This window comes from Calidris pugnax, unplaced genomic scaffold (assembly GCF_001431845.1).
Source record: "Calidris pugnax isolate Ruff unplaced genomic scaffold, ASM143184v1 scaffold31, whole genome shotgun sequence".
NCBI lineage: Eukaryota > Metazoa > Chordata > Aves > Charadriiformes > Scolopacidae > Calidris > Calidris pugnax.
Window position 1 is genome coordinate 4,498,429 of NW_015090786.1, and position 10,157 is coordinate 4,508,585.

A 10,157-nucleotide genomic window follows, 5' to 3' on the forward strand; every position below is an offset into this window, starting at 1 on the left:
AACTCTTTGATTTCTACTCACAGAATCTGACATATGTTGGGCATTGACCTTGCTCTTTTAAATAAGCTTATTTTAGAAGACCTTTGCAGAATGCTGTCTGTTTGGCCTCGATGTAAGCTGTTAGGGAAATGTAGTACAAACACAGAAGTTGTATGTTTTGAATGCCAGAGATGTTAAGCTGAAGAGCAGTTGGTAAGATCTGTATTTGTGACTGCTTTCTCTGCTATTAACAAGGAAGTGTCATTAAAGAAAGGAAAATTATTTATTCTGCATTTTGTATGAGGATTTTTATTTATTTATTTTTAGTAGGAAGTTCAGGACCAGACCTGTTTTCAGTCTGAAATATTCTGATTGAGCTCCCAGACGCTCGGTGGAGTGAAAGGGAACATTTTGAAATGTGATTGTTCGGGATGTCCCAGATCAGAAACCTCAGAGAGAGTCAGTGTCTTATTGTACTGTAGAATCAGCCCCCCATAAATATCTCTGAATACAGGGACTCAGATATGGGAGTGACTCCTCCAAAGCTTGGCCTCTGCCTTATGGAACAACACACTTCAGTGGGTGCATTTCAAGAAGAGCCATAACCTTCGGTGCGGAGATTTGCTTTACATTTGTCACAGGGGAGCAGCTTGTATGAAAGTTCTCAGTGAAGGTGCTGCAATCTTGCAAATGCCAGCGTGTATCACTACGCAATAAAACTAACTGCTGGGTCCCAACATGGCAAGTTAGAGCGAGGGAAGGAAAGTGCCTTTATGAGATGGGTAGAAAAAATGTCCTTCATTAAATCTATGTCTGCTGAAGTCAATAGAAAGCTCCTATCAACTTCAGTAACAGCAAAAGCAGAAAGAAACTTGGAAGCGTGTTTGGGATATGCGTTTGATGTTCTCCTATTGCTAGTAGACAATCTCCTGCACCCTTTACTTGGGCTTTGAGGTTTGGAGCCTGGAAATTCAATCAGCTGGAGAACGTGTCCCTGGAAGGGGTTGCTGAGTTTAGCCATATCTGAGTAAGTGGCAATAAAATTTTACACATAGGAAAACAGATATCAAATTGCCAAAATAAATGTAAATTTGAATTAATGGTCTTATGTAGCTCTTTAGGACAAAAGCTGGCTCCATATGCAGCAAAGAGAGGCACCTGAGCTCTGCCAGAACATTAATAATCATCTTCTATGGCCCGTGGATGGCTCTGCGCCCTGGCTGCCTCTCAAAGAGTTTGGCTGAGTTGGCTTCACAAACACACAGGAAGGGCATGAAGACCTGTCTTTGTTGACACTGGGTTAAGAGTCTGTGAGCATTTGACGTGGAACATTTCCTTGGCTAAAAGACTTAGGAGTAGATTTTTTGTACCTCTCTCTGCAAACTTGTCTCCCTGATCCAGTGGCAGCACTGGGGAGCCCTCCTGTTACATGAGTAACTCCTCTCCAGCATGAATACGGGATTCATAGTCTGACTCATGAAGTTTTTTGGGGAAATATGTGAGCATCACGCCATCGTTGCCGGTGCTGGTGGCTGCTCTATGTAGGATTGGTGGGACCTGTGCCATCCCTCAGCAGGAAGGACAGCAGAGCTGCTGCCATCTCCTGTCATTTTGGGCCCGCCCAAAATTCCCTTAACTGTCACTTACCGGCTCTTTTTTTTTTTTTTTCAGGGAAATGGCTTTTATTTGTTGTGAATTCTTCATACAGAAAAGCTTCTTACAAAACCTAAATAATGTAACATATTCCAACTTCTGGGCAGATAAAAATTGAAAGAGCTGCGGTGTTTGTGCAAGTGGAATGATAGTGACAAGCACCACATGCAGTCCCTGAAGATGGTGTCAGGGGACTCGATCCCCCATAAAATGATGAAAGACACTGATGTAATGGTGTTTTGTGAAACAATTTGAGCTTAAATGCCACGTTCTTTCCCATTAACAACTGACTTCCATTGTACCAGGATTTTTTATTTTTTAATATGTGTTTTGAGCACACTGAGAACAAAAATTTCCATTGTGATAGTGCTGCAGGAAGATTTAAAGGTTGTGGTGGACTAAGAATTCAAATGCAAATCACACTTACACACAACCTCCTGCTGAGGCCCAAATTTTTATAGATAAGGTTCTGCAGCCCTGTTGAAGAATCAGTGATCTGCATTTCCTGGGATTCACAAATCAGTTGCGGCCTAAGTTACCATTTCCTACAATATAATTGTAACTTACCAGATGAAACTTTGTCACTGAAGACAGTCCCCTGATCTTCCATTATTTTTCCAGCTGCAGTGCCACCACAGATCCTTTCACGGACAACGCAAACACACATCACAGCTCCCCACTCTGCAACATGCTCTTGCTGAATATAAACATACTGTACATATTGATCCTCTCCCCCTTGTTTTTTTTCTCCTTCACTGTGCAGGTGGTAAAACACTGGCTGCCATGAACTTCTTGTTAAAAAAAAGAAAGAAGAGAAGGCTGTGGTTTGGAGGCTGCTGGAGCTGCCTGTAGCAGACTGTGAGCTGCTGATGGCGTGGCTGCTGAAATCACTACAAGGATAATAGGGCACACATGCATTTGTGGATAATTCTGGTTGCTAATTGCTCATGAAATTTCAGGTAAGGAACATCCAATTCAATTTGTTATAATAGGTAATGGCTGGGGTTTGCTTTTTCGGGGTGGGTTTTTTTATGATCATTTTTATTGCTGTCATTACAAATACACGGCTCTTCATGTTTGGAAGAACAAACCCTTTACAGAAGGGCTGGGGCAGAGCTACGGGGCAGGCCGGGGAGTTTCCAGCCCCCGTCCCCCTGCCGTGCTGTGCCCCAGAGCAGGGTGATCTCCTGACTCTAAGGGGACAGGTCCCTCTGAACGCTTCTTCCTGCCTTCACCTCTCTGAAACTCAGCCTGCCAGCAGCAGAGGCTGTGCTGAGGCAGACACTTCGGGTTACCAAGTCCTGCTTGCTGGGGCAGGGCTTTTTCCATGTTGGTGGAGACATTTCCCTGACCAAGGCACCATGCCTGCTCTCGCCATCCCTGAGGCGCAGCCCCTGCCATCAGCACACAGCAGGTAACTCATTGCCAGACACAGAAAAGTTAGAGGAGGTGGATCCTTCCCTCTTCTAGAAATGGGACGCAAACCCATTTTTTAGGGCACTGAATCAATCTGAATGGTAGCAATGCTCAGACCTTAACAGTTTTGAGCTATGTCTTAAACACAAAGAGATAGCTTTGCTTCTCCATGCCCTGAACCAGAGAAGCCTCCCAGGAACCATTCTGGTAACCCCTTTCCCTGCCAGCTATTTAGAGGTCCTTGAATATGCAAAAATATGCTGAAAATTATCACCAACAGTGATCATAAGCTCAGAGCTGAGTCCTCCAATCTGCATCTGCTTGCCATCCTGCAACTTTAACTAGTTCTGCTACTTATTACTAATTAGCTACCAGCTAATACTAATAGCTACCACTGTTGCAGCATTTAAGAGTTAGATGCACATTAATGAGAATTAGCATTTGTTGACAGCCATGGTGGGAGTTGCCTGTCTGTAGCATTTCAGGGGTCCCCATTGCTGTAATGTTTGATTGCCTCCTTCAGCAATTGTAATTGACACTGAGCAAGTTTTTCATAGGTCTCCTTTGGCTGGTGCAGAGCGGGGAGAAGTATTGAGTGTCTGTAGTGGAGAAGGAAGAGGCCAGTAGTAATACATTGCCCACCAACAGTCCCTTCTTCTCTCCACCCCTCTCACACGGGAGTGACACACCACGAGGAGAACAGGTCAGGAGGGTGGCCAGGTGGGCTCCCTGGGACGGGGCTGGAGGCTGCCCTTGCTCAGGACAGACTCGATTCCCCCTCCCAGCAGAGCACTGGCAGGGCTGCTCAAAACATCACTTTGCTGCGCTTCATTGTCCTACATGAAACGCTCTTTCACTACTTTTTTTTTAATATGTGGAGAACAATTTAGTCATTTTAACTTAAAGTCAATTGCCTTCTTCAGTTGGGAATGTGAAGGTAGTTAAAATGCTACAGAAATTCAGCACACCAGCAGTAAATAACTCTAGTGGGCCTTTCAGTGCCTATTTAAAAAAGGGTGCATAATCAGAATTAAAGCGGTGGGTTTAAAAAGCGGGGAGAAATATGGGCCCCTTGTAACTCTTGAAGAGAATATGAGTACATGGCTGGGGCTTCTTTAGGAATACCAATTGCCTGTTTGGAAAAAGAGGTACTGGGGAATGCCCCGGCCTCCCTGGTCAGCTTCCCCAATCCAGGCTGCAGGGAGAGGCACGTGTTACCCATCCAGACTGAGGGTTCTGGCTCAGCTTCGCACTGAAAAGTGAGCTTTTTCCATTTGCTACCGTGGAAAGGAAGCTGCTTTCACCCTTACCCTGAAGAAGATGAGCTATAGGAATATACAAGGGGCTTTTTTTATAGTTAGGGGGCCAGAAGGGGAAGCAGTGGTCATAAGCAGAGATTGGAAGTTGGCTTGTTAAGTAAATCTCAGGCTGTAGCTGGTTTTAATTTATTTTTTGTTTTATGTGCAGGGGACTAGGCCTCGCAGGCCTGGCTAATATCAAAGCCTGGGGTTTTGTAGATTTTTAATCAAGGTCCACTTTGGGGGGTTCTGCTTTTGGTGGTTGTGGATGTATAGGGGTTTTTTTGTTGTGTTTTTCTTTTCTTTTTCTTGCTGCAGTGTCTGGATTTCTTTAGTTAAACTTTTCCATTCTTCAGACTTGAGCCAAGTGAGTGATTTCAAATTACCCAGCACTTTCCAGAGAGGGCTTTTTTGTTGTTTGGTTTTTTGGTTTGGGATTTATTTTTATTTTTTTCCAAAGTGAACTTGCAGTCCAGTTTCTCTGAAAATCATAGATGGCATCTGTCCGCAATCCTGCCCCATTGCCTCCCGCTAATTAGGCATTCTTAGAACTGTCTAAAGAGTTTATTATTCATCAAATCTGTATGAAAGGAATTTTATATAATTTTTTTGTTTGTTTTGTCCCTCTGCTGGCAGGAGAAGTAAATCCCAAAGTATTTCAGCAGGTGCTATTAATATGCAAATAATGGAGAGTACACTAGGTCTAATAGACCTCCCAACTACATGGGAGGTGTCGCTGTTGGAGCAAATTAGCTTTCCGTAATTTGCATGCTTTTCACAGCCTCCTGGGATTATATTTTAGATCAGAGACAATAGAAGCATATGCTGTTAGTTTAAAATGTAACTAATTTTAGACTTTGAAACCATTTTAACCTAACTTCTTAGTGGTGTTAAACTGTTATTTGCAAAGAAACTTTTTACACAGCTTGTAATTTTCATGGCCTTTCTCTCCCGCCATGAACTGCTCCACCTCTCTTTTCAGGTTGAAAGTGAAGAAGGAAATCTTCCAGGTGGCTGCATCTTGAAAGACGGGTATTTCTCACAAAACCAAGTCCAGATTGTCCTAGCTTGATTCTGAGTCTGCATTTAGATCCTGATGGGGTCTAGACTGAGCTTCTTAGGTCAAACTTCTTCCCTCCCCTTTGGCATCTCTGTGAGATGCAAATCCACCCAAAAACTTGGCTGTGGCCCCTGCTGACCTCGCACATAGTGAGGCTCGTAGCATCACAAGATCTTCTTTGCTAACCCACCAAAGCAAAGAGACACTGAGCCGAGGTGGCACAGATGCCCGGTGTGCTCGCCTGGCCCCCACCTAGAGATAGAGTCTATTGGAAAAGTCTGCTTAAAACAAATGGAGGAAAAAGCAGGGATTTCAATGCAGGTTCTGTCTGTAGAATCAAATGTTATTGATCTGTACTGGCACATTATCAATGGCACTTTCCAAATTGATATTGACAGCAAAAATCATACTGTTGACATCTGTGGTTTGTGACAATTTGAATGATGGGGCATCAGCTGTTGTGCCTGAGGATTTGTGTCTTTATTTCAGGTGCTGCAGTGATTGCCTCCTCTCTGAACATGCCACACTGCCGGAAGGGACTGGCCAGGTAGGGTGCACGCAGGGTGGCCGCTTTGATTCTGTCCCTTATTCCCCATGTCGGCTTCTGCCCCTCTGTCCTTGAGTATTTGTTGAGCTGGTAGGGAATGGTTCTCCTGGCTCGCAGCACCATCTCAACCTTGGCTGCCCCAATCCCTCCTGCTTTGAAGGACTGCAGCGAGAGGTTCGTTAGGGAAAGAGCAGGTTTAGCTGCTGCAGATATGCTTCAGCAACAGACTGTAGTGGTGTCGGCTGAGGGAGGCTGTGAAAGGTAGAGAGGCAGTCGTTTTATTTTGTCTTTCTGCCAGTTGTCCCATTGCCCGGAGTGTGTGATTTGTGAGTTTCCTTTGGCACGGTTGCTCCATTGCTCATATATCTCTGTGCAGTATTTCCAGGTCACTTGGTCTGCGGGGTGGTGGCCATCTTTTATTTCAAGAGGGATAGAGTTCAGGGGTAGGATCAAATGTGTGGAGGAGATGGCAGCCAGGTGGAGATCAACTTAGCGCTGTCAAATTTATTTCTAGCATGGGAAAGGTGAGTGTTAGCAAGAGAGAGTAAGGCTGAAAGATGTCCTTTGAGACAAGGCCAGGAAAAAAGCTCTTGGGATGCAATTTTGGCCATACAGCAGTGTGAGGTAAGACGACTCTGAATTTTTGGAGCCACAACTTTGCCATCAGTGTTTTTATAATGTATTTCATACACACAATATATGGAAAGACTTCATTTTCAAAAAAAAAAAAAAAAAAAGAAAAAAGGCAGGGCTTGATTGATGTTTGACATTATAGTATTGTGAATTGTGATCTTAAAGAACTGTGTTCAGACGCGACCAATGCAATGAACCCTGTGAAGGGGAAATCCCTTCCCAGCATGAACCCACTGGAGTTAGTGGAATTGCAGCTGATTGTTGTACAGAGAGAGAATTAAAATATCAGTTCATTCCCACTCCCAGAGGTGGCCACACCACTAAACTGTCCGTGACACAAATTATTTTCATTGTCAACAATAGGATCCAGAGATGAAATAAGTGCTTTTTAAATGCTGCTCCTACCACACCGAGCTGGGTTTGTCCCGGCGTGTGATGCTCCTGTGTCCCATGTGCTGTCCCTGGTGCCCCATTGGTCCTTCTGCCGGGGCGACTCAGCCTGGCGTCTTCACTGCGCAAACTTCAAGAAGGTTAAGTTTTAAAATAACTGTTCCTGAGGCTGTAAGTAGAAAGAAGAAAAATAAAGCGCTGGAAATGACTTGTAATAATCTCAATGAAAATGCTGGATGCTTTTTCTTTTTTCTCATCTCACCCTAAATGTTTTCTAACATTAATACCAGTGACCTCTCCCTTCTCCTGCTTTTCTTTAATGGGATGTGGCTTGCCTATTATAAGGCTATGCATCGCAGCTGGAAACAGTTGCTTTATTTAAAAAAAAAAAAGAAAAAAGGGCTCTGATTACTCAGGTGTCGATACAAAAAAATGAGATGTTGTGCCAGATGGCTGCATTTGTGAAGCAGAGTGTAGTCAGAAGGAAAGTGGAAGGAGACAAGGCAACTGTACATCAGAAGTGTGAAAACATGATCAAAATACCTTCAGCCTTGTTTCACCAACACTGGATTAGGAGGCAACTGTGGTGAGATGCAAGCAAAGAAAAGCATGAGGGGATACTGTTTGGAAAACAAAAACATCTTTCAGTAATGAACTGCTTGACTTCCTCAGCAAAAGCTTAGAAGTTTGAAAAAATCAAGAGACTTTGTTATTAAATGGAAGGACTGAGAACCAGTAAGCCTCAGAGCACGGCATCTAGTGTCACTGCAAAATGCCACGTGCGATAGAGTAAAATATTGATAGCAGGCTGTGTCACGGGCTTAGTTAGCATTATAGCAGGATATGCTGCTGCCAATCATCGGTAAGTAACCGCTCTCTTGGGTGACACAGACAGTCAGCAGCTCCGTGCCAGGGCTGCAGGTGTGCAGGAGGCGTTGTCTAGTGGAGCAGAGGAGAGGAGGTGCCTCCTGCACCAGGCGTTGGGGCGCCGTTTGCTCAGAGCTGGGCCCGGGCACCCCCGGCAGCCCCTCCGGCTGGCACCTGCATTGGCGTCTGCCCTCGGAGGTAAAGGGGTGGGCTCGTAATGACAGCACTGGCTGTTCTGTACCTCACACTGCTTGGACGCGTTGCTCAGCTCGTTGAGAAGCTTTAGTTCAACTTTTGATGCCAGGGTGTGAAGTACTTACTGAGACTGTAAGAGCTGAGAACTTGGCGGGTGCTTCTTTACCCTTTTATATACTGAAACGGATCCTGGGTACTTGCAGCTTTCCTTCCATGCCACAGCTTTTGGAATAATTTCTTTGATCTGAGATCAGAAATCCAAATTTATTTTTTTTTCCATGCTTAAGCTGGCTCTGCTGAAGCTGCTCCACACTCTTTCCTCCTCTGTGGTCTTTTAGGGGAAAAGGAGAACATGAGCACAAAAGAGGTTAATCTGAAAGCTTGGCCTCTGGTTCCCGTGGGTCTATCTTGGTTTACAAACTTTGTAGCGTTTGCATTTCATCACGAGAGTCTGAAATCTTAGTTTTCTTAGATTGCAGTTTGATTAGAACATCAAAAGGAAAATCTCTGTTAATTTTAGCCGAAACCATTCCCAGAAACACAGCTTTCTCATCCTCAACCCCCAAAATGACTTCAACTTCTTGCAGGTACCTTCTGGAAATGAACTTCATCCAAATGTATTAAAGGTAGGTTACATTGGTAACAATAGGTATAGAGAATGTGGCAGGAACACCTATCTTCCTCTGATTCTTGTTCTGTTACTACTAAAGCTTGAATGTAAAAGTTTCGTTCTTTTATTTTTATAGAACCCGAATTTCTTTAATAACTTTGGATCAAAAGTTTATTCTCCATGCCAGGAAGGTGTTTTTTTGTTACAAACTGTATTGTCTTATTTGGGGAATATGTTCACAATTGAGAAAGAGTTGCCTTTATTAACAAATCAAAAGCTTACGCTGTCAAAACTGAAATCGTTCTACCTTTTTATGTGCAAATTAAAGCTTCTGTCAAACCTTCATCCATGGTGCATTTAATTTGTGGAAATATAAAAATATCTGGCTTAATATTAAAATATTCTGCATAAGGAAGGAAATATTTTTCAGTGATGCATTGCATTCAAGAATCTCACAAAATCAGATTTACAAGAAATAAAGCGACGTTTTAACAGAATTTATTTTTCCCTGCTTCAGTGTTTTTAAGTTATACAGGTGTTTGAATATCTTGTTGGATCATGGCCTTTGGAAGCGAACCAAGTTAAATGTAAGTGTATCCAGGGCATGGGAGCTACATCCCCTGTAATTTTCCTTATAATAGGGTCATGACATTTTTTTCTCTAATTAGTGGCAAAGGTACTGAGAAACTTTTTAGTCTAGATTCAGTAAAGTTAGGGTAAAATATAAAAGGCAACTATTGGTGTCACGGTGATAACTTGCGTTTTGCAAGGTCTTTGTAGAGAGGATATAATTTTGATTATCTAAATTTGGGCCCCAGTCTATATTTGAGCTTCCAAAACAAAGTGCTGTCTGTTTACCCAGCAGCGCCCGGGAGCTCAGCGCTTCTGGAAACCCGGCAATGCAAAGGCCTTCCCTCAGCAGAGGCCTCCAGCACGTGCTCCATTCCAACCACACGAATGAGGCCTCAACATTGTCATGAGGAATCAACCCTGATGTTTTGAACCGTGTGTTTTGTTAGATGCTTAAATATACATAAATCCTATTTGAAAGAGATGAATTCAGAAAGTATTTGGGGAGAAAACTGCCCTGAACCTGGCTATCTCTGTGGCACATGGTCAAGCCACGAGGCTGATAGTTATGACCCCCACTAGCACAGCAAGTTAATATATAATAAAAGTGAACTTCTTTCAGCTGAAAGCAGATTGGGTTTGATCTTAGGACAGTCCATGCTCACCAAGCATATGTCTGCCAGTTCCTTTCCCCTTTTTAATGGGGATAACAAGTTGTCCTTCTACCGTTCACCTGGTTTTGTTGGGAGAACAAGGAAAACCCTGGGCTATGACTACAGCATCGCAAACATCCTGCAGAACCTTCTTTTTCATTGTGGTCAGTGTCTACAGTTGCGTTTTGGTTTATTTGGTTTTTTTCCTGGCATCTCTGCAGACTACTTCATGTTTAATTCCCAGCTCCCCTTCTGTGACCGGGGAGCTTTTACCATGGCTCTTTGA

General features: G+C 43.5%; 1 long non-coding RNA gene across 1 annotated transcript in view; it reads left to right on the plus strand.

Annotated features, from left to right (window-relative positions):
* The window catches only part of LOC106902727, a 367,986-nt gene extending 359,324 nt beyond the window's left edge, over nt 1–8,662 (plus strand). The window contains exons 8-11 of the long non-coding RNA XR_001414569.1: nt 2,396–2,591; nt 5,329–5,378; nt 5,896–5,953; nt 6,950–8,662. This is a non-coding gene — a long non-coding RNA (uncharacterized LOC106902727). The remainder of the gene's footprint in view (nt 1–2,395; nt 2,592–5,328; nt 5,379–5,895; nt 5,954–6,949) is intronic.
* Nucleotides 8,663–10,157: the final 1,495 nt, after the last annotated feature.